Genomic DNA, 22,565 nt, shown 5'->3' on the forward strand with positions numbered 1-22,565 from the left:
TGGTCACCCGCACCAGTTAACCTTTCAGCCAGGGGTGAAGCCCCTGTCACTTATTATCAAGTTTAGTCCTGTTGACGGCAGCGCTGACTGCCGAAACCTCGGCCACTAATTGTAACTACAGTTGTCCTACAGTTGGCAATACAACTGCAAATCTATTTCTAGTAATTCCCATTCAAACTTTGTAATGTAATAAAACTAGCAATTGTTTTTAATCCTTATACGGCTCCCCAAGTCTCTTTACTTGTAGTCTATATCTTTTTCGCGTCCATCTGTACTAAGTTATCTATACATATATATATGTTTGTAAGTCAAACGTCGCCATGCCAGTACTGGACAGCTGTTTCGGCCTTCTTGGGCCTCATCAGCAGTACGCAGGTAGGCAACGTTTGATCAACGTTGCCTACCTGCGTACTGCTGATGAGGCCCAAGAAGGCCGAAACAGCTGTCCAGTACTGGCATGGCGACGTTTGACTTACAAACATATGCTATACGTGCAGCCAAAGAGCTTCTGCTAATTTTCCCCCCTTATATATATATACAGGGTGTCCCAGAAAACGTGTCATTGAATTATAATAAAAAAACTACACCACCTAGAGTCATGCGGTCAACTGCATTTGTTCTTACTGGGTTTTTGCCACCTCCTCATATGAATGTCGTGTAACGTAAGTTTAATTATGTAAATTTTTGCGAACTGAACTCGGAAATTTGCCTAGTAAATGTCACTTTTTTACCCCACCAATGTGAAGAGCGTGTCTAATTTACTCAAATTAATGATAATTGACAGGGATATTCAGGAGCTCCAGGCTATTTTTTCCGATGGGATAGCTCGTGAATATCACTGTCAATTATCATGAATTGGAGTGAATTCGGCACGCTCTTCATATTGGTGGGGTAAAAAAGTGACCTTCCCTTGGCAAATTTCTGAGTTCAGTTCGCAAATATTTGCATAATTAAACTTGGGGTACATGACATTAAGTTTACAAGGTGGCAAAAACCTAATAAGAACAAATACCGTTGACCGCATGATTCTAGGTGGCGTAGTTTTTTTTATTATAATTCAATGACACGTTTTCTGGGACACCCTGTATATATATATATATATATATTACGAACATTATCACAAAAAGAAAACTACACGAGCTTTGAGCATTGTGCGGCATACACCCCTTTTGCACTGATATGAGTGTTCCAAAATTTAGCATGGTGTGTAACATAAGTGTTATCGGGGTGTATTTGTACATTACACCCCTTTTACGCCAACACGGGTGATTAGTGGAGTGTAGTATAAGTGTAATTCGGGTGTGTCCCCATAGTACACCCTTTTCGCAACGGAAAGGGCGTAAAAAAAATGACTGTGTAACTACAGTTCAAAACCACCCCCAATCTAGTCGCTGTGCACCTGTTCCAGGGTTTCCGAACATATATTGTGTTCTCACATGCCTTTATTATTATTATTTTTTTTTTTTTTTTTGCGCACCACAACTGAATCTGCGGATTTTCATGCAAATGCATCATTTTTTTTCTCGATATGGTTTTGAATCTGGACGACGAAAAAATACTTTGTTTTGTTTTGGGACCAATCAGAAGGGTTCTATGGTGCCTATAAATGCATGTTTTGCACGTTGTGGCATATTTCGCATGCAAGTGCATGGGAAGTGCATATTTTGCCATATTCCCACATCATCATCCCATCCTCCGTTCCCAATGAGCAATTGGGAACCACCACAGCGTGTGTATAGTGGGTGCGTTAGTAGGCGTCCCGGAGCCCCCGAGTGTTTCAGAAACCACTCACCACCTCTCAGACACTATTCACTTAACGTGATACAAACGCCACTAACGCACCTGGGGGTGTGAGACTCCGAGCCGCTTCTCGCGCTCCCGTTTCATTTCGGTGCATAGAAGCAGATGACAGGCGCCCGGGTGCTTGAGATTTTTCCCGTGACGTACTTCCCGTTGAGCGTCGGCAGGACGGCCTTCGAAACGTGGGCTCGGAAGCAAAATACGGACGTATTACGTTATCTGATGCTCCCTGCACTGAACTGTTATCATACTGTTCTATTCGTGGACAACCTCGACACGGATATCGGCGGTTATTCGCGGGAAAAGCAGTGCTTTAAAGGTCAGCTCCGGGTAAAAGTCATTGTAGCAGATTACAACAAAAACGAGCAGGCAGAAAGGTTGATGCCTACTGCATGTACCTCCAAAATAGTTTGACCGGATACCCTGTATTTGCGGAGAAATCTGTTTTTTGGTTTGCCGTCCGATCATCCGCTTGAACAGCTGACGTCACGGTCAGGTTTCGCTTTGGCTCTTCTTGACTTCTTTACTTGCCTGCAGTTTCGCACTCACAAGCAATGGGCACGTTAGGTTCGTGCTCCGGGAACTTTCCCTCTTTCAGGGGATCACTTAACACCTCCAAAGTGACTTCCTGTGCACGTTCCCGGGTGCACCCTGCGCACCCCTTCTTCGGAGCCGGGGTGCCGGAGAACGCTGGGGAAGAGCGGGGCCAGTTCCGGAGCGTGACGGATGTTCCGGTTTACTTACTTTCGAAATGGCGCAACCGTTGCAGCACGTTGCAACCGTCCATGCTCTTTGTGTTGACGGAATTATTGCATGTTTGCGGGAAATGGTTATACGATTATAGAGGACTGCTATGGTCTACTGATATGTTTACTTAAAAGCAGACGACAGAAGAAATCTCGATAGGTGGCGCGCGCTCTGCGGCTCTGGCGCTCGGCTTCCGGATAGCCTCACAGACACCATTAAGTGGAGACACCAAGGGTACGTTCCCCTAAGAACCCGGGATATGGCGCTCGGGAGCCTGCCTAACGCGCATAATCGTCACTAGTCAGGTGTAAAGTACATACGGGCACCGTTCTCTTCGTCTTAATATGATCATCATCATCTTCCTTCGGCTGCTCAGTACACACTACTTCGTCTAAGGTGCCACTTTGTGAGAGATACGGTGTGAGAGAATTGTGAGAATGTCGTGCTTCTCACCGTACGAGCAGGTACGCTAACAACGAAGTTGTTTCGTACCAAGTTCCCAGCTGATTTCGTGCGTGATTGGGTGGTACGAAACCAGTGGTTCAGTGCTGTGAACTTATCGAGGCAACAGTCGGGTGTGCTCGACGCGTTTTGCGTCAGAATGTTACGAGGTCGTTTACCTGACGGCCGATTCAAACAGTCGCTGAAAAGTGAACCGGCACCTGCCTTGTTCGACGACGACAAATAGGATAGCACCAAAGAACCAAAGTTGAGAAGCGTTTGCCGGGAGGAATGCACCTCCACCCGATTGGACATTGTGTATGACGTCATGCTCAAACCTCATTGGAGAAAATCGCCGGCAGCGTCGTTGCATGATCCGCTGTGTTACCAGCTCGCGTGGCTCAGTGGTTAGTGTGCTGGCCATGTCACGTCGAGACTGGGAGCTACCCGGGTTCGAAACCTGGTGCCATCTGCGCTGTCTGGAGTTTTTCCTGGGTTTTTCTCAGACGCTTTCAGACATGTCGGTACAGTTCCCTTAAAAGTCGGCGCAGGACGCACATTCCCCAGGGCGTCAGTCGTGACATTGCCCACATCTGTGAGGCCGACAACGGCGAGCCGTTTCACCACCACCACTGTCAGCTGTCTGTACTGCCTCTCTAGCTCCACGTCCCGCTTGTTTGTGTGAATCACGTGGTTTCAGGATTGTGTCGAACTTTTCGAGTGTAGGAACGCGAAAAGGGAGCTCAAGTCGCAAAAGTCATGCAGGATTGCGACTCACTGCTTCGCTTCGATGGGTGTGTAGCAGCAGCGTCATAATCATCACCAGCACCGCCATCGGTTACGCGCAGCACTGCGCGTGACCCGAGCTTTCGTTTTCGGTTCATCGCCATTAACCGTCATTAAACCCATCAACCTCAGTAGAGCCTGGTCGCCTCATTTCTCGCTCTACAACTGGTGACCCGGACGTGATGCAACGTTCCACCATCATGAACGGCGACCAGCACTCCACCAGCTCTTCGCCTCCCAGCCGGCCACCGCCACTTCCACCGCTTGAGGCTTCTGTGGCACCGCTCCGCCTGCCGCCTTTCTCCATCTCCGACCCTCAGCTGTGGTTTGCGCAGGCGGAGGTTCTCTTCGACGGACGCCGCGTCACTTCTCAAGCCTCAAGGTTTGGCCACGCCATCGCAAACCTTCCTCCCGAAGCTGCGGCGGAAGTCCGCGACCTAATCATCCACCCTCACCCCGAATTACCCTACGACACCTTAAGGGACGAGTTAATCCGCCGGACGTCTGCTTCGGAGGAGCGGCGATTGCAGCAGCTTCTGAACAGGGAAGAGCTCGGCGATCGACGGCCCACACAGCTACTACGCCGCATGCGCGACCTCGCCGGCAACCCTACCACGGACGACTCACTACTACGCGAACTCTTCCTACAACGTTTGCCCCACAACGTACGCATGATCCTGGCCGCCGGCGAAAATTCCCGCCTGGATGACTTGGCGAAGATGGCGGACCGTATTCTGGATTTTGCTGGCCTTCCATCACCAGGAGCCGTTGCCGCCCTGGCACCCCGCACCTCCCCTCCACCGGTGGACGTTGCAATCAATGCCATCAGCACGTCGCTCCAGCAACTCCAGACTACGGTGGCGGTGCTGGTGATGATGTTCGCCCTGCGATCGCCCTCCCTCAACCACTCGCCTCGTGAAACCCGCCACATGTGCTACCTCTTGGAGTTCACGACCGATGTGCGACACGTCGCAGGCGACGACAATGCCGCTGCCGACGCACTCTCGCGGCCGGACGTCAATGCTCTCCATCCGCCCCCCGCGGTCGATTTGGACGGCATCGCCCAGGCGCAACAGGCTGATGAAGAGCTCGCCGCCCTTCGTTCATCCCCCGCCTCATCCACCACTTTTCGGGAGATCTCGCTCCCCGGTTCGACGGCAAGTCTATGGTGCGACACCTCTACTGGTACCCCGCGCCCTTTCGTTCCCCTGGCCTTCCGCCGGCATGTTTTCAACGCCCTCCACTCACTGTCCCACCCTGGCGTGCGCGGCACGCAAAAGATCGTCGCAGAGCGCTACATATGGCCTCGCATGAATGCCGATGTCCGTGACTGGGCGCGGGCCTGCCTGGCCTGCCAGCGGTCCAAAATCTACCGCCACATCATCTCGCCTCCATCGCGGTTCCTTCCGCCAGATGCACGTTTCGACCAGGCCAACATCGACTTGGTCGGCCCGCTTCCTCCGGCCAAAGGCTACCGCTACCTGCTCTCGTGCATCGACCGCTTTACCAGCTGGCCGGAGGTAACGCCGATCCCTGACATCACGGCAGAGACGGTGGCCCACGCATTCCTCTTCTCCTGGGTTTCCCGATTCGGCGTCCCGTCCACTGTAACCACGGACAGAGGACGCCAGTTTGAATCGGCCCTCTTCGGTCACCTGTGCAGCGCCCTCGGAACCCATCACATCCGAACCACGGCCTACCATCCGGCTGCCAACGGCCTGGTCGAGCGCCTTCATCGGCAGCTCAAGGCTTCCCTCCGCGCCACTGACCACGGCGACACAACCTGGCCCGAGCGTCTACCCTTCGTCCTGCTTGGCCTTCGCGCCGCGATCCGCCAGGATGACTGCAGCGCGGCCCACATGGTCTACGGCTGCCCGCTCCGCCTTCCCGGATCATTCTTCACCCCCTCGGCCCCGCTCGTGCACGACCCTTCCTCCTACATCGACCGTCTCCGCCAGCTCTTCCGGGACCTCAAGCCCACGCCTACCCGCTCCGGTCCCGCAACACGCGTGTTCGTGAGCCCCGACCTTAATCAAGCCACCCACGTCTTCGTCCGCCGGGACTCTGTGCGCTCCAGCTTGCAGCCTCCCTATGACGGCCCCTACAAGGTCATCTCGCGAGCCGCGAAGTTTTTTCGCCTCGATCTTCCGCGGGGACCTGACACTGTGGCCATCGACAGGCTCAAGCCCGCATTCCTGGAGTCGGCACCTCTGGTATCGCCCGACCCGCCCTCCCTACGTCCGTCCTCACCTCCTGTCTCCAGCATTCCTCCCCCTCCACGTCGAGTGCATTGGGCGCCGCAGCTCGCACACTACGAGCCGCCCGCCGCCTCGGGTCCGGCTCCTGCACTCCTTCGCCTCGGCGCCCGAGCTTTCCGCCAACCTCGGCCCTCCTCGCCAGCTTTGTCATCCGCCACGGGGGGGAGCCCTGTAGCAGCAGCGTCATAATCATCACCAGCACCGCCATCGGTTACGCGCAGCACTGCGCGTGACCTGAGCTTTCGTTTTCGGTTCATCGCCATTAACCGTCATTAAACCCATCAACCTCAGTAGAGCCTGGTCGCCTCATTTCTCGCTCTACAGGTGTAACACGAGAGGAAGGAAACGCTGGTGCACGAGTGAAGGTGCAGGAACAGCACACAAAACATGGTGTTGACCCACAGTGCTTTCAGCTGTCATCCAATGAAAATGCAAAGATTGCAGTGACAGAGTGTATTTCATATTATAAAACAAAATGTACATAGGGTCTGACCAGATCGCTTACAATCAATTCAGGTTATACCCGATACCACCCCGTCAACAATTAATTCGTGTGTATAACGATAATTTATTGTTAGACGGTGGAGAATAACGTGTGTTTATTCCTGTACTCTTTTTGAGTGCACACTGTTTAGTTGCATGTGTGTATATACACATTTGATGTAAACCTCATATCAAAGAAATAGTAAAGTGTGCGAGGCTGAAGAATACTTATATAATAAAGTTTTACACTTTTGATTGCAAGCAACCTGCTGGACAAAGACCAATGGCAGCTGGACAAAATTACCAATGATGCCCGAACCTGTCAGTAGCGTCCCATTTCACGCCGAATTGTGGGTTCAAGGATAGCACCCAATCCTTGCCCCTCAAATGCAGAAAATTTTTAAATTTCCTGAAGAAAGCTTTAACACCAAATCTTTCCAAAAAACATATTTAACCACACACACACACAAAAAAAAAGAAAGAGTCGGACAGTAAAGGTACACTTCAAACTGCTCCCGTTCACCCCCGATACAGCAGTGATGACCCATAACATCTCTGTATCTGACACAATATGTCTGTTGCCTGCAGGGAAACTACCAGAAGGTGTGTCATTGCTAGTTGTGCTGGATGATATACGGGACTCCACTGCCGGCCCTGTAACACGTCTCCACCTTGTCAACCGAATGGACCTGCACAACATACTGAAGTCAAGAATGGATCATGACGATTTCGTGAATGTTGCTACGTGGGTTCAGGCAACGGTGACTCAGGACAAAAGCCCAGTGAGGTTCTTCAAACAGGGAGTATGTGATGAGAAACGCCGTTCAAGAAGAATGACCTCGCTCTAGTAGTAAGGATAGAAACACAGCAGCAGCTGTTATCAAAGCTCGGCACGGAGAAGATCTGTATCGATTGAACCCGTGCAGAGAAAATAACGCAGTGATGAGATGTCAGTGCATGTTACAGTGTGAGATATAGCTAACAGTAACAAAAATCAAGTGCCAAGAATGAGTAAACACAAAAGAGGCACAAAGAGGAGATGATACAATGAGGTCGTCTTCAGCTTCGGTCTGCAGCCCTGCTGGAAAAAGTAGACCCGATCTCATTCTGCGCCCGCATCAATTTCAATGAGTTTCAGTGAGAATTTATGCATCCAATTCATTTAATGTGAATATAGCAGGTATTTCTCATTGAAGTAATGAGAAGTGTTGCGGGAAAGCTGACTTTATGTTTGAGCGCTCTAACAGATGTTGTGGAGAAGGAGTCTTCCAGGGAACCAGGATCTAATTTGTTTAATGAGAACCAATGACTTTCAATGAGAACTGAGACACCCAATTCATTTAATGTGGATAACGCAGGTATTTCTCATTGAAGTAATGAGAAGTGTTGAGGGAAAGATAGCTTCATGTCTTAGAGCTCTAACAGGTGTTGTGGTGAAGAAGATTCATAGGAAATCGAGAACCAAATCAAGTAATTAGTTCACTGGGTGCCAATGAGAAACAATGATTTCCAATTGGAACAATCTGAACCGACGTGTTGTGCAGTGAAGATCCCCTTCACAGAAGAAGAACGAATTGGGCAATTGGTTTAGCATCGAATCATCGTGATCACTGTGTCAACTGAATTAATGTTAGCAAACATGTTGTGCGGATAGGACTGTTCCATACATAGATGAAAGGATGATTATCATGAAAGACACATTCGAGGGATAGAGCAAGTTGGTGTGCACTGAATACCGAAGTCAATCATTCTAATTTAAACTATCTTATATTCGAAACGTGTTTGAATTCCTACACACTTCAATTGGCACAAACTACGCAACTGACGTGTTTTAGATTGCTTACATTTAAATGCATATATATATATTTTTTGCACTGCACGAGAGTGAAAGGAAATATTCTTTTCCCCAGGAGCATGGGCATATAGAAATACGCAGGAATGCCTCAAGTGAAGTATGCTCCCTACCCATGCATAGTTTTGCACATTGTGTTTCCAAGTGGTGAACAGACTTGTGTAAACAATATGTAACAAAACATATACAAATAATGTACGCTTGTATGTGACAGCTGTAAGTATACTAAAACAAGAAAATCTCAAAAACACGGTACATGACACCGTGCAAGAAAGATTGATGGTTATAGCTTACGTTATCTCAGAAAAAAAAAAAAAGAAACTGTTAGAAAAGACATCAATGGTTATCTCAAGATTGTCGCACTACATAATACAATCAAAAACTTGAATGATACATGCAACGAAATAAATTTTAGCAAGAAAGGAAAAACTGTTTTTCACAACGGTAGTCATCACTGATATTCAATCTTGTTTGGCAACTTGGTCACCACAAACTGCTCATTTAGTGCCATGCGCGTACGTCTACATGCCGACGCTACAGGTGAAGGTATTCTTACTCACTGCGAAACATAGCATATTGTTACATGTGTTCCGAACACTGTTGTATTCCAAAAGTGTCAGTGAACTTACCGTTTCCTCACCCTCTTGGCGAAAGCTAATGCGAATAAGCTCGGCATATGACCCCCCATCCAGACAAACTATCTTGTTGTTTGTCCTCTGACATTTAATATGATCTGTAGTGGCATTGTACACGACCCCTTTGGCGATCATTCGCTTGTAAGCGGTGGATGATGAAGGCAATGCTGCCGTTGCATTTTTTTGAATATGTTAACGGTCTCGAGCACTTAACCTTTCCCGAGTACCCGTGTAGACGAAAAACTTTCTAATCATTTTGCAGGAAATGATTCTGAAGCAGTTGCGCAGCATAATCAAAGCGGCCGCTGAAATAGAGCACCGATAGATCCAAAACTGAAAACACTTTTTTTTACAATGTGACTCAAACAACGAAAACTGAAGTACACTGACGACTTGCAATAGAGAAGCTCTATTTCGCACGCAAACATAAGAATGAGCATAGAAAAAAAAAAAAAAAGACTGCCAAGGCAGTTTCTATGCTGGGTCAGTGCAGGTTGAATTTCCATTCTGAAACCATCCAACTGCAATTCGAAAATCAGAATAGTTCAATGCTGGATTCGAGCTGGAAATGGGACGTTCCAGCGAGTACGCCACATAGTGTTAGGTTCCTGGCTGTGAAGGTAAGAATAAAAAAAAATAAAAAATAAAAACTACCACGGCAGCTTCCGTGCTGGGTCAGTGCAGGTTGAATTTCCATTCTGAAACCATCCACCTTCCATTCGAAAACCACGAGAGTTCAATGCTGGATTCGAGCTGGAAATGGGATGTTCCAGCGAGACGCCAGATAGTGTTAGATTCCTGGCTGTGAAGACAAGCTGGGCTCATATAAAGCGAAAAAAAAAAAAAACAGGAAAAAAGAAAGGAACTGTCGAAATTAATTGCACAACATGTACATATTAAATTATGCTCAAATACAATAAAACATTGATAAAATAATAAAATAAACAAAATAAGAATAATAATTCTAATAATAAATAAATACGATAATAAAATAAATAAAGACCGAGACGTGTGCAAGGCTTTGCACACAACTCCGCGTTCCTGAGTAGGTTGCAAAAAACTGATTGTGCGCTGCGACAGCTTTACCTTGCGACACTTCAGCTTTGCCAGTCTGTCAAAGCGAAATACAGCCATAATGCTCTCGTCGTCGTATGCGACCGAGCGCCATCGGCATCAATTCAGAATATGTTTTGAACTTTGAAACGTCTGTTGGCGTGTAGGATCTAAGATGCAGTCTGGTAAATTTGATGGTGCTTCCTGCCCTTCAGCTCCGCCGACCGTATAAAAATCTGAACGTGTTTGCATTTGTGTAGTGAGGTGCTCCGTCACGCATTTTGTTCCTGAACCCGTGTACGAGCTCTGTTACCACAAAGATAAGCGGTGTGTTTCGGACGCTTGATCCTCAACTCCCAAATGCGAACCAAGAAGTGTTCTATAGTGACCCGATATTTATCCATAGTCCTCTGAACTGCCTTCATGATGTACCATCATCCCGCTTGCACTAAACGGACTTACTTTGTCGGACAATTAAATGGGAAGGTGCTACTGATGATAAGTGACGTTCGTGATTTCACATATGCATGTATCAGATTTTGCCTGCTTCAAATTGTGTCACACATTATCTCCTTATAGTGTTGTCACTGTTGCTGTATGTACAATGGATATTTGTAGTATATCTGTTTTCATACCTGTTAGTGTGGATCAACTTTGGATCAGGAATTAATGAAGCAGAGGGGCGTTTTCATTGTTTTAGCTTCCTTTTTCATGCACTTTTCTTTCTTTTAAACGTGTTCGCATCATTTGCAGCCAGACTGTCTCACATTCTTATAATAAATCTTCCAATTTATTGCTCATTGCCACTACACAATTTTCTGGCATATTTCAGCTTTTTGAGCTTCCTCGTGCAACATTTTATCTTGAATCAATTGCTTCAACGCGATCTGATGTAAGTTTTCAGTAAGGATACCCTATATGCATGGGTGAACTTAGAAAAGTAACCAACCTTTCCATTCTGAGGCCTTCCCAGAGCTATATTCTCTGAAGTCCCTTGGTGGTTTCGATAAAGAGCTTCGTGGCGTCATTATTCTTCTACTAATGATGATTATTGTTTGTTTCTTGCAAACATACAGGGTGCTTGTTTTTATTTGCTACAACATTTTTATTAAAAACTAGTAGAGCAAAATAGACGCCATTTTTCAGTTGAGTGATATGGCCAGGCGAACATTCGCTCGAAGAAAATCGTGCAACTATATGATCATGAATTACCTAAAGTTCATTAGCTTTTTAATTATAGGGGACTTCTAGCAAAGGCGAAATAACAGAACGGGATCTATTCGGCGTCGAAAGTAATTTCATGTTGAAAAAAACACACAAACGCGCACGTGTCTGTCGCGGAATTTAGCTATGCAAATGAGCCGGAACATGAACTAAGCACGTTTCTGGCGCAGAAAGAGCGACATGCAACCCAAGTGGGAGGGTCACGTAATTTGGAGCGATGAAACTGATTGATGTAGGAGCTAATGGCCAGATAGACCGCTCTTCCACCCGGATAAGGCGAAGGTCGCATCGTTTCTGCGTTTGCAAACTGCGTATTTCTTGTTTCGGCTCATTTGCATAGCGAAATTTAGCGATGAACATTTCATCACAGGTGCGCTTTTAACACTTATTTCCACATGGAATGTCTTTCAACGACGAATATATTCCTTTCCGTACAACGCCCAAGAACACAGTGTGGAAATTCAAAATCTGGCGTGTTTATTAGTGCAGCTGGTCCTTTAGATCCGCAGATATTAGAGGTTGTCCATTAATGACTGCTGAATCTCTCTCACTGCTGCTTCACCAGTCGATTCTCTTGGGGTGTTAGTGGTGATAGGATCCATGGCTGAGACATAGTACTCTCCTTCATTGTAGCAGTGTTGCCAGGTCTACTGAAATTTCAGTAGATCTACTGGACTTCGAGTCGGTCTACTGAAATACTGAAAAAAGAACAAAACGCGCTTAAATCTACTGAATTTTTTGCTAGAAACGTGGTTTTGCATAGCGAACTCCAATTCACGTCTGCTCACACTCTCTGGTTGCATTGTAGCACACGTACGACTGAGAATATCATGTCGTTTTGACATAGTGAGGGGTCTGCGCGTTATCTGGCATGCATCTGCAAGCAGTCCCAAGCAAAACAATTTATAGCAAAGACATTGCAGAGGTATGCATATTCCACAGGGCACCCGGTAACATAGCAAACATGACAAGTTCTGACCAGCTTCGGTCGTTAGGAAGGTTCGTTGTAAACTTCCTCTCCTTGCCGCATTCGACAGCGTGCGTAGAAGGGATATTCTCAGTCAACCTAGCCTCATAAACACGAAACAGCTTTCGGCAGAAACTATCGCGGGACTGCTGCACACATAGCGACTGACAGGAGACAAGAACTGCTGTAACTTCACTGTGACTTCGTAGAAACTGAATGTACAGAGTACGTGGTCGAATGACTGTGTGCGTCTTTACTGTGTACAACATCTAAAAAGTACATTTCACTTATTCTATAGCGTATATATCGTGATAGTTCGTGTTTATTTATCATATGGCCCACCAGTTAGGTCGCCGTGGAACGTTTCGCTCTTGTTATTAGTACATCTACTGAATTCTACTGAATTTTCTTGTGCCGACCTCCTGAATTTCCGCCTAAGTGACCTGGCAACACTGCATAGTAGCACCAACTACATCCACAGCACCCGTGAAACCCGACATTGTTTTGCATAGGGGCAGATATACGGAGTCGACACAGCAGCATAGTCCAATAAATCTGCTTTTAACAATGCTTCCTGACTTCCATGACTTTCATGACTTCAATGTCACATCACTGAAAATATCCTTTGCAACGTCTACAGACACGAGGAAGGTGTTCATGTCCAGCTTTCCTTTGCCACAATCTGCCTCACAGTTTTCGGCAGCTCATTTATCATAACGTGAATTGACCAAGCTGATTTTTGCTGATTTAACTTGTGCTACTTGTGGCTCATCGGTATTAAATGTATACGAGAAGTTGTCAATTGGAATCAAGACCTGACCGGGCTGGGATAATGCCTCATACTTTGCTCCGTCCAAGGTACCTTCCAATTTGTTTGTCTCTTACTTCTGTACAGTGACTGCCGGAAACCTCTTCTCTAGTGTTCGGTTTACACTGTATTGTGGCGCTTCATGAGGTGCTCCCCGGAAAAGAAGCAGGAGTGAAGGAGGTTGCGCCTTCAACTACTGCTAAATGTTAGTTACATCTTTTAGGTTTTCTATTTCTCACTATCTGATGCACGACAGTATTACTAGCCAAACTTTGCGCATATAGAATACAATATGTAGTGCATTTATCAAGTAAATTATCCAAATCACATTGAGTCTAATTCTTTTTTGCGGGAGTTCATTTATACTAATTGGAAAGCTCTATAAATATAACGTGACTATGCCACAACAAACCTACTGACGAATCGAAATGGAGAACCATCCCAATGAGAAATATCCTGCTGGGGTTATTGGTTCAACGAGACATGACGGGGACATTCAATGAGTTTGAAGCCACCACTTCTCATTACATCTCACTAACATTTTCTGTGACTTCTCATTATATGTCATTAACATTTGCTGTGATTTCTCATTGCATCTCATTAACACTTGCTGTGATTTCTCATTAAGACTCATTGAATATGGCCCCATTTTCAATGTAATATTTGTCCCAAATCATCATTGGGGATGAGAATTTTCGCAGTCACTGAATGAGATTTGTGTACATGATATCCAATAGGTTCAATGAGATAGGATTTTTTCATAGGATTTTGTATGAGACAGTCTCCCGCAGGAAGTGTAATGGAAAGTGAACAGGTGGAGTGATAGTCATACTTGCCTCCCTTTCTCCTCTGCACAAACTAAAAACTGAAAGCGGCCAATGTTTAGCCTCAGGAAATTGAAGTTTTCGCAACCTTTTCCCAGAGAGTACTATTATAGTAGGCAATGTATTTTTGGGTGAAATGGGCTATATCTGCCATACACTTCTCATTTGTATATCATAAAAATTCTACTTTGACTTGGCACGTTTTCGACGTCAAATCACAATCTATAGTTTCTCGCCGGTAACACTTTATGAAGGTGCTACATTGTGGAGAAAGTTCCATGAAAGCAGACAAGGTTGGGTACGTAATTTTTGGACAATGGGATTTTTAAACATTTTGTAACACATGTTACATGAAGCACCCTGTGTGCATTTAGCTTGCATTCATGTACATTGGACGCTCACTTTTTTCTTCTTCTTGCAGGGATAACTGGATACGACGTCTCCTTAGCAACCATCATGACAGTTGATGAGTACAGTGCTGGCAAACCCTGTGCTTACTGCGTGCAGGAACTCTCGTCACAGAAGTGTTTATTTCAGACGATGCGTCAGCGATCTACATTGCATGGAAGACTGTGATGGGACAAGAAGATTGAGGGCTGCTGTGTGTGTGGCACGTAGACCAAAACTGGCGGAAAAATCTGAGCAAGATTAAAGGCCAAAACATTCAGGTTCAGGTGCACAAATCACTGAGACTGCTTCCGGAGTGCACAGACGTCCAAGAATTCGAGAACCTGATGACCTTGCATTTAAATGATGCTGGCAAAGCCATTCAAGATATTCTCATCTACTTCAAAAACCGTTATGCATCCCGGCCAGAAATGTGGGCATACTGCCACAGAGCGAGTGCAGGAATAAAGATGAACATGTACTTGGAGTGCATGCACAGGGCTCTCAAGCATTGCTGGGAGAAGCATTGGGAGAAAAGAACAAGAGAAGCTGGTCTTGGCTTTGATGAGATTGACTAGGGACAAGCTTTTTGATGGACCCAGACGTGCTTGCAAGAAGAAAATATACATCATTGCCCAGATGTTGTATTTCTAACTTTTAGATTAAAAGCTCTCTAGTGGGCCTAACACCAAAAGTAAATTGGAAGACACAACAGAGAGGTCACAGGATGTGGTTTCTAAATGACTGTTACTGTAAGTACATTTTGTGATACACCATTTTCAAATATCCATAACTAAATACAACACACCTGGAGTCCCTGTGCAGCACAGGCATGATAGCAGGCCTTACGAGGCATGAGCGGGTACTGTAGGAATATTTTCTTTTTAATATTTGTCACAAGACTTATAAATTGTGAGCATAATCTGAAAGCATTAGAGACCATTACACAAGTGCACAAAGTAAAAATAAACAGATCAGTTTAGCTTGATTCACAGTAAACAGCAGTTTCCTGCATGTTTCAGAAACAGTGGTTTCTCAACAAGCTACTCGTGAAGCAATATAATTCAGCTGATAGAGCAATAGTTGTTGTAATGGGTATCAGCGTGAAGCAGCGCAGCCTTTAAGTCGATTGTTGTATTCTCCAGTAATGGAAACCACACATATCTCAGCTTTTCTATGCAAAGCTGCCATTCCCATGAGCTGTATGTTCATTTAGCAAAGAAGCGCCACCACGCTTTCCGCAATAGCTGTCACAACTCGACATTATGTTGCCACGTCTCTAATGACCAGTTGTGCCAGTCTGTGAGCTTACCATGAGTTGAGTAAATGCATATCTTCTGTGAACCGAGCTTCGAGAGTAAATGTTGTTGGGGTTCCGTCATAATGACTAAAGCAAAGTCATCTTTCTCAAATAGACCTTTCTCGTCACAGCGTCCCTGTTACTTGAAGTACTTCACTGGACTGATCTTAAGCCTGCATTGAGTCCACCAACATGGCAATACTTAAAACATCATTCTGGTTTGTCCGTTCCGCATTCTTAAAGGGACCGAAAAGTGAATATAAACCTATCGAAACTTTATGTTCAGCGAAAAGCTTGATCCTTCAAAAGTTCAAATATCAAAGAACTCCGCTGAAATCGCTGTAGTTTTTCTGTAATCGAATTTTCAATAATTGCATGTCCAGGGACTTAGTAGGAAACCGAGCAGTCTGTCAACAATTGCATGACCCCGCGCCATCTGTCGAGGACACATGTAATACGCGCACTTCCGGGCGCTAATCCGGCGAAAACGAAAATGGCAGTGCATTTGTGACCACCTTCTACGTCGAGAATGTCGAGCCTCTTGAACATGAGTGCGCTGGAATTCCACATTCGAGAACTGTCGCTCACACTACTGTTGTTCGTGCGTTAGCGTGCTGGAAAGTGTGTTCTTCGCAGCAGAAGATTCCTCGTCCAGAGATTAATCGGAGTCACATTCGTCCTCAGCAGTAGCTCACCGTGCCGTGAACATGGACTGCTTTGTGAAATTTCCATGTATCAGGGAGAAGCACTTGTGTAAGCCGAAACAAGCGCTGTTTTTTCGTTGTGCAGGTGTTCATGTGTGAAATGCAAACCGACGGATATTACGGTTTTTGCTGCCGAGAGGTAGAGAATGCGTGTGAAAAGCAGACAGACACTGTGCCTTGACACCGAAGTATTGCAAGTGTCTTTTACATACATCCGAGAAACCGAAGAGCATGGCAACATACACTTCAGCGCCGTATGGTCTTTACGCGCTACTTGAACGGCAAACTGGACTGAAAACCATTATTTCTGCAGGAAATTCCGTTATACCACCTGTCGGCCATTCACAAGGATATGGGGTGCTCCGAGAAAATACAATAGAAAGTACTCCACTGGATTTTGTTCTGCGTCATGCATGCTATTAGGGATGCTTACCCATCAGTGCGCTGACCTGTAGAAATGTTGTCAGCATATTTTCATTTCTTGTTTGCTGCAAGTTTTTCTCATTGCTTTTTCTTTGCTGTCACAGTATATTATAATTACTAGTTTGTTCCTGGAGGGTTAAGTAACCTGTGGGCATAGATGTATTTGTAGGTTATACTCATGTCTTAATTGTATATGTGAGGAGTAAGAAAGATAATTTTCATCAGTGTCATTCAGCTAAACTGTTTTCATAACCTTTTAGTATACTTCTTAGTGACCACGTTTCCAAATATCAACTAATAATTGCACCAAGATTGGGATTTGACACTTAATTAACTGTTTTGCTAAACGGAGTACTTGTAACTGATTCATTATCACGTCACCAACTAACATTTGTAAAGAAGAACTTGAGGGCTGACTTCAAGTATTATTAACCCTTGATCTGGGTTCAAAGCTAACCATGCACCATTGGTGTGCATAGTACTCCAAAATGGCTAAATAACTGATTGCATAAGTTCTCTGTTGACAGCCGTGCAAATTGAAACTGGCTTCAGTGTACACTACAAATGCATCATAACATTTAATTGAAATATAAGAGCAGAAGCAACATTTTGTTACAACTTAAACTATTTTTTTTTTATTGTCCAGGGATTTAGGAAACAGAGTAGGACTTCCTGCCCTCTGATGTTTTGACGTACTTGATAGAGTTGTAAAACCTGCAACAAAATAAACAAGAGAAGTATAAACAGCTTCGTCTTTCCCTTTTGAATTTAACAAGCTAGTTATATTTTACCATTTGTTCACTTTTGTATTCTCTGTTGGTGAAAAGATTAGAGGAACAATAATGCTGCAGATCAAACAATGACCTGTCATCTTGATGAATATCAGAACATTTCTTCATGCATGCTAAGTGAGACAAAAGAAATGTACAATGAAGGTTGTACAAAAACAGCAAATCTCCGTCGACTAAAACTTTATATATGTGGATGTTACCACATCATGTAGTTTCCATCCAAAAGTCGGACTAGGCAAGGTTGTTTGGTAGGTTGTTGGCATGTTGATGTGCTATACCGTTACAGCACCTCAATATAGATGAGGGGCAAACACAGTAGACAGCGTGATGGCTGCAAACTCAATGAAGTTTATTCAACAGAACAAGAAACCGAAAGCATGAGTATAGAGAAAGGCAGTGCCCATGCAGTGTATGGTGAACCACATTAATCTCTGAGAAGATAGGATCGGAAGAGCAATAAAGAGAAATGACGGTTGGGTCCTAGATAGGGGAGCTCTGTACATTTAGGACCAATATGATGTGGTAACCTTGCATGGCTCGCTGCAGCTCTGACACACATTGAACAATTCCAGTAGTGGGGCTTCAAAGACAATGAACGTTTGCTGTTTTACTGGGCATTCAAGTGTAGAAGATGCATCTCTAGAAAATTAATTAGCGTTCCTTAGTCATAAAGTCATAACTACATCTCAACAGGAAGTATTCTTGTACCCTTCAAACAAGCTAGTAGTTCGCATCGGTTTCTTCTCCTGTTGTTGATGTCATACTAGTGTTCTGCACCTGTCCAAAGACTCAAAAAAATGTCACAAAGTCTGCAACACGTAACAAATCTAGTGCTTCCATCTGTGGACTTTGCATACCTGCATTCAGCTATTTCTGTCATGTCAAGTTGAGTGCCGGGATCACACACACACGAAGCAGTCTTGCGCCACTTCAACACTGGAAGGCCCCTAAAATTAAATTTGTTGATGTTGACAATGTTTAGTACGGGACAAGTGGGATAACATAAGTTAAATGGAATACGTCGTCGCTATATTATAATTTATACATGTGTGACGCCTGTACATACCTAAGACGTTGTGTTGGACTCGTCACCTCGGTGATGCAAAATCACTGGATATTGAGCATCAGTGTGCCTCGGACGTCTTCGCAATTCGCCTTTTACGGCATCTTCGTAGTCATCGGCAGCAAAATGAGCTCAGCACACACGACACGACTGCTACATCTAATAATCGAGTGTTTCGAACCACATTCGTTTTCTCGCACTCTCCTGTTGAATCTTGTGGTAGAAAACGCCCGCCGCCGATGGTGAACGAACATGATTTTTGCATCCCCGAACACCAAAACTACACCAGGCATATGTAGGTCTCTCGAATAATTGACACAGCAACCACGAACATGTCATTCACTTCTCTTCGCGCGACCAACACGACCACCCACGACGTAAACAATAAATGCGATAACACAGACGCCCTTGCAGATGGCGCGGCGGATCGTAGCTCTAGCGGCGAAGTAGCTGAATGCTTTATTAACGTAAAAGCTATGGAAGTGAGCGTCATTTTTAAAATGGCGTTTAGCTGTAAGATAATGTGCGTCAGCTTTGTTCTCTACAAAATTAACTCTCACGTGGTAAGGGTTGACCAATCCCGGGGAGCCCTGGACCTGAAACCCAAGTTGCTCTTTTTCGCCGTTCGCCTGCAGCACCGTCCATGTTCCGGCAATCTTCAAAATATTTATACGTAAAAAATATTCCGAATTGAGAAGTAATGCTTTCTGTATCTTATCAAACGATGTTGTGCCCAACAGTGGGCAAAAATATAGGGGTTATTTTTCACTTTTCGGTCCCTTTAATGTTGAACGGTTTGAGTATGTTGTGTAGGTCTTATCGGTTCAGTAGGTGAAGCCGCGTCACAGGGCCTGCAATGGAGTCTCGGATGCTGTCCAATATGGCCTGCAGCGAGACGCCTTGAGCTAGCTTTCCTGTGAACAGCAGATATGTTGTGTGAGATATCAGAGTATGATGTTCCTCATCCTCTGTTGAGCACAGGACATGGCAACGTGTGGCATAGTAGTTTGTAGATGAACCTGCATACCACAAAACCGAAATTACACATTGAAAAGATAAAGGTTTCATGCACAACTAATTCTGCATACATTACACAGACATCTGCTGGTGCTTAACCGTGAAAAAATCTTTTGTTTGTGTTCACAATTTCAAAGTGAACAAATTTCAACAATGCCAATTACATCCTTTCGACTTCATCCTTGTTTTATGTCCTTGTTTTGTCTTCCTTTTGTGTTATGTAATGACCCTTCTACATTACGTTGCCTCGCAATGCGGGACAGAGATCACCCTACTGTTCCAGTTCACATTTCAGCTTATTGAACTCAAAACCAAAAGGAACTGCTATCACCACCACAGCCGCAAGTAAATAATGTCTACAACACAAGATGTCCAGTCGAACGTGATACCTGCAATTTCCGCTTTCTCGTTTGATGGAAGTCCATAATGTTGGGGTTCAACACCATGTCCGGTGTGACATTTCTGGTAGAACACCTTCACTGCTTCTGCTTCTCTTTCTGTTATTACTGTCATGGATGCGAAGCGGTGGCTTCCAATTTCACAGGATTTCTGTGATTTTAACCTCCTTTTTCCCACCCCTGTGCTTGAGTAGACTCCGGAACGATGGCACATCAGGTGCTGCCTAACAGACCCACCTGCTAGTCGTTTTGCTGCGGTGGATGAGACAAGTCTTGCCTGGCAAACTGTCTCTTCACTTTCCTTCCACTTCATAAAATCTGTATGAGAGAAAAATAATACTTGTCCTCTTAAGTTCACAATGTATGAGATATTCCACAAATCTTCTCTGATGCTTTTGTAAGGCAAATCATCTTGGAAAGTATAAGGAATGAAGCTCTCTGAGGATCATCAGTACTATAATGAAAAGTTTGGGGAATGCATGGCAATATTTACCATGGCAAGCATGCAAGTTTTGCTTTACGTGGGGCGCGGGGAGCATGGAGAGAAAGATACATGTACGGCTGTGCGACGGACTGAGCCAGGTTCTTTTTTCTGTTTTTGTTGCTTAGCCAAAACCTGTAGTTGGGAGAAGTCTCATTATTTCAGGAAGGAGAAAAACTGGACCCGCTAGCCCCGTTCCTCGCATATCATTAATTAGAACAAAACAAAGTACACTTCCTCGTATCCGACATGACTGACCTTCTTCATTATCGAAGTTTCTTTCAACGGTTTCCTCTTGAAATTAATGCTTGGAGACCGCATGATTTCGCAGGGTTTCGAGGTTTGCGAACTGCAATTCGCAGTCCTGGCGTTTGAATGGAAGCCGCAGCTCTGCTGTTACTTGGTGCACGTTTTCTATGTGTCCTCGTAGAGTTGAAGGCCTTGCAAACACCTTGTTGCAAAAGCGGCGCGTCGTCAACGCCTTCAAGCTCGCTGATTCGGACTTTTCGGGACATGAAAAGTTGAAAGCACGTGTTGCGACACCAAAAAAGAATGCTGGTGGTGCTAATGAAAGACAGACAGCAGACGACGCTGCCGGCGATTTTCTCCAATCAGGTTTCAGCATGACGTCATTCAAGATGTCCAATCAGGTGGAGGTGCATTCCTTCCGGCAAACGCTTATTAAAGTTGCAGGTAAGTGTCCGCACGAACTTGCACACAATGTGAACATGTGAACGACAAATGTAGGGCTGCTGAGCCCCGAAGGCCACAGTTGCATGTAATACAATACAATACAATACAATAAAATAATAGAATACCTGTAATGTAATGTAGGCCGCGAAATTAGATGAGTTTGGAGAAGCCTGAGAGGGCTTGGGCACAGAGAAGACAAAACAGTCACAGCAGCTGAAATCAGCAACAGCTTGAGAGTTCTTATTTTGAGACACTCTGTGCCTGTCTGGACTTCTGTGCGATCACACTCAGCCTTTTCCCAACCATGGAACTACCCCATCACCCACATACATGGCAGCATTATTGTTCCTCTTTCAAAGCCGGGCTATATCTGTGAATGCTGTATGTTCAAGTTGTAATGTAAGGTTGTTACGTGCCACAAATTCCACTGTGTTCTTCTATACCACTAAAGTTGACTCCAGCAACCGCAGGCCTTGAAAGCATGCTGGAGTACCTTGACCAGCAAGGGATGGCGGTCAGCATACTCATCACCGACAGGCACAAATAGGTGAAGTCCTTCACGAAAAAGACTCATCCATCTGTGAATCATCGCTTTGGCGTGTGGTACGTTGCAAGAGCGCCACATTTCCTTTGGAGCGCACACACGCGCGTCGTAACACACATATGCAGTCCAGCCTGTGTATGTTGGTTGACAACATATTTCCTATTAGCAGAGGTACAGTGGGGGCAAGCTGTGCTCTTAACTACTATGGCGCATCATGGATATTTGGATCATGGTGTTGTTTCACATATTCATGAGCCTCAAGGTCTGCATGCAAGATGCGCACATCAACACATTGGGGAGCAGCTTTAGCCCCATGAATGTGATCTACAGCATTTCAAGCTAGCAGGGATTACTAAGCAATTGCCCTGCATTCCTCACTTACAGGGACTGAAACATTCGAACTGCTGTAGGGGATAGGGGATGTACCTCCCCTTCTGAAAGACACTGTCATTGTATGCACTACAAGTTTCCTTGCCCCAATGCTGTTTCTTGGTCATGTATCTAAGATGTCAGTGCACCACTTCTACCTTATCTATGTGCCACATATTTAAGGAGTGACTTTTTCGGGTTAAATGCCCTTCTCAGATTCCGGGGGTAAAAATCGGGCGTTATTTTTAAATCGGTAATTCGGGGAGAAACCTGGCGATAATTTTGCCTTCGGGTGTTACCGGGTGTTTTTCTTTCTCCTCTTGTCTATTAAGTCCTTTCCTAATCTTTCTTTTTTGTTGCTGTTGTTGTTTTGCGGGATCTTGACCTTCCAGCGGTAATCCCCGAAGGCATAGACAGCGTTGACACACATGGGTGTATTGTTGGAAACGTAAGTGTTACACGTGACGACCTTTGTTCATCTTCAGTGGAAACGTCACTTGAGGATTTCATATTCACT

Source organism: Ornithodoros turicata, chromosome 2 (assembly GCF_037126465.1).
Source record: "Ornithodoros turicata isolate Travis chromosome 2, ASM3712646v1, whole genome shotgun sequence".
NCBI lineage: Eukaryota > Metazoa > Arthropoda > Arachnida > Ixodida > Argasidae > Ornithodoros > Ornithodoros turicata.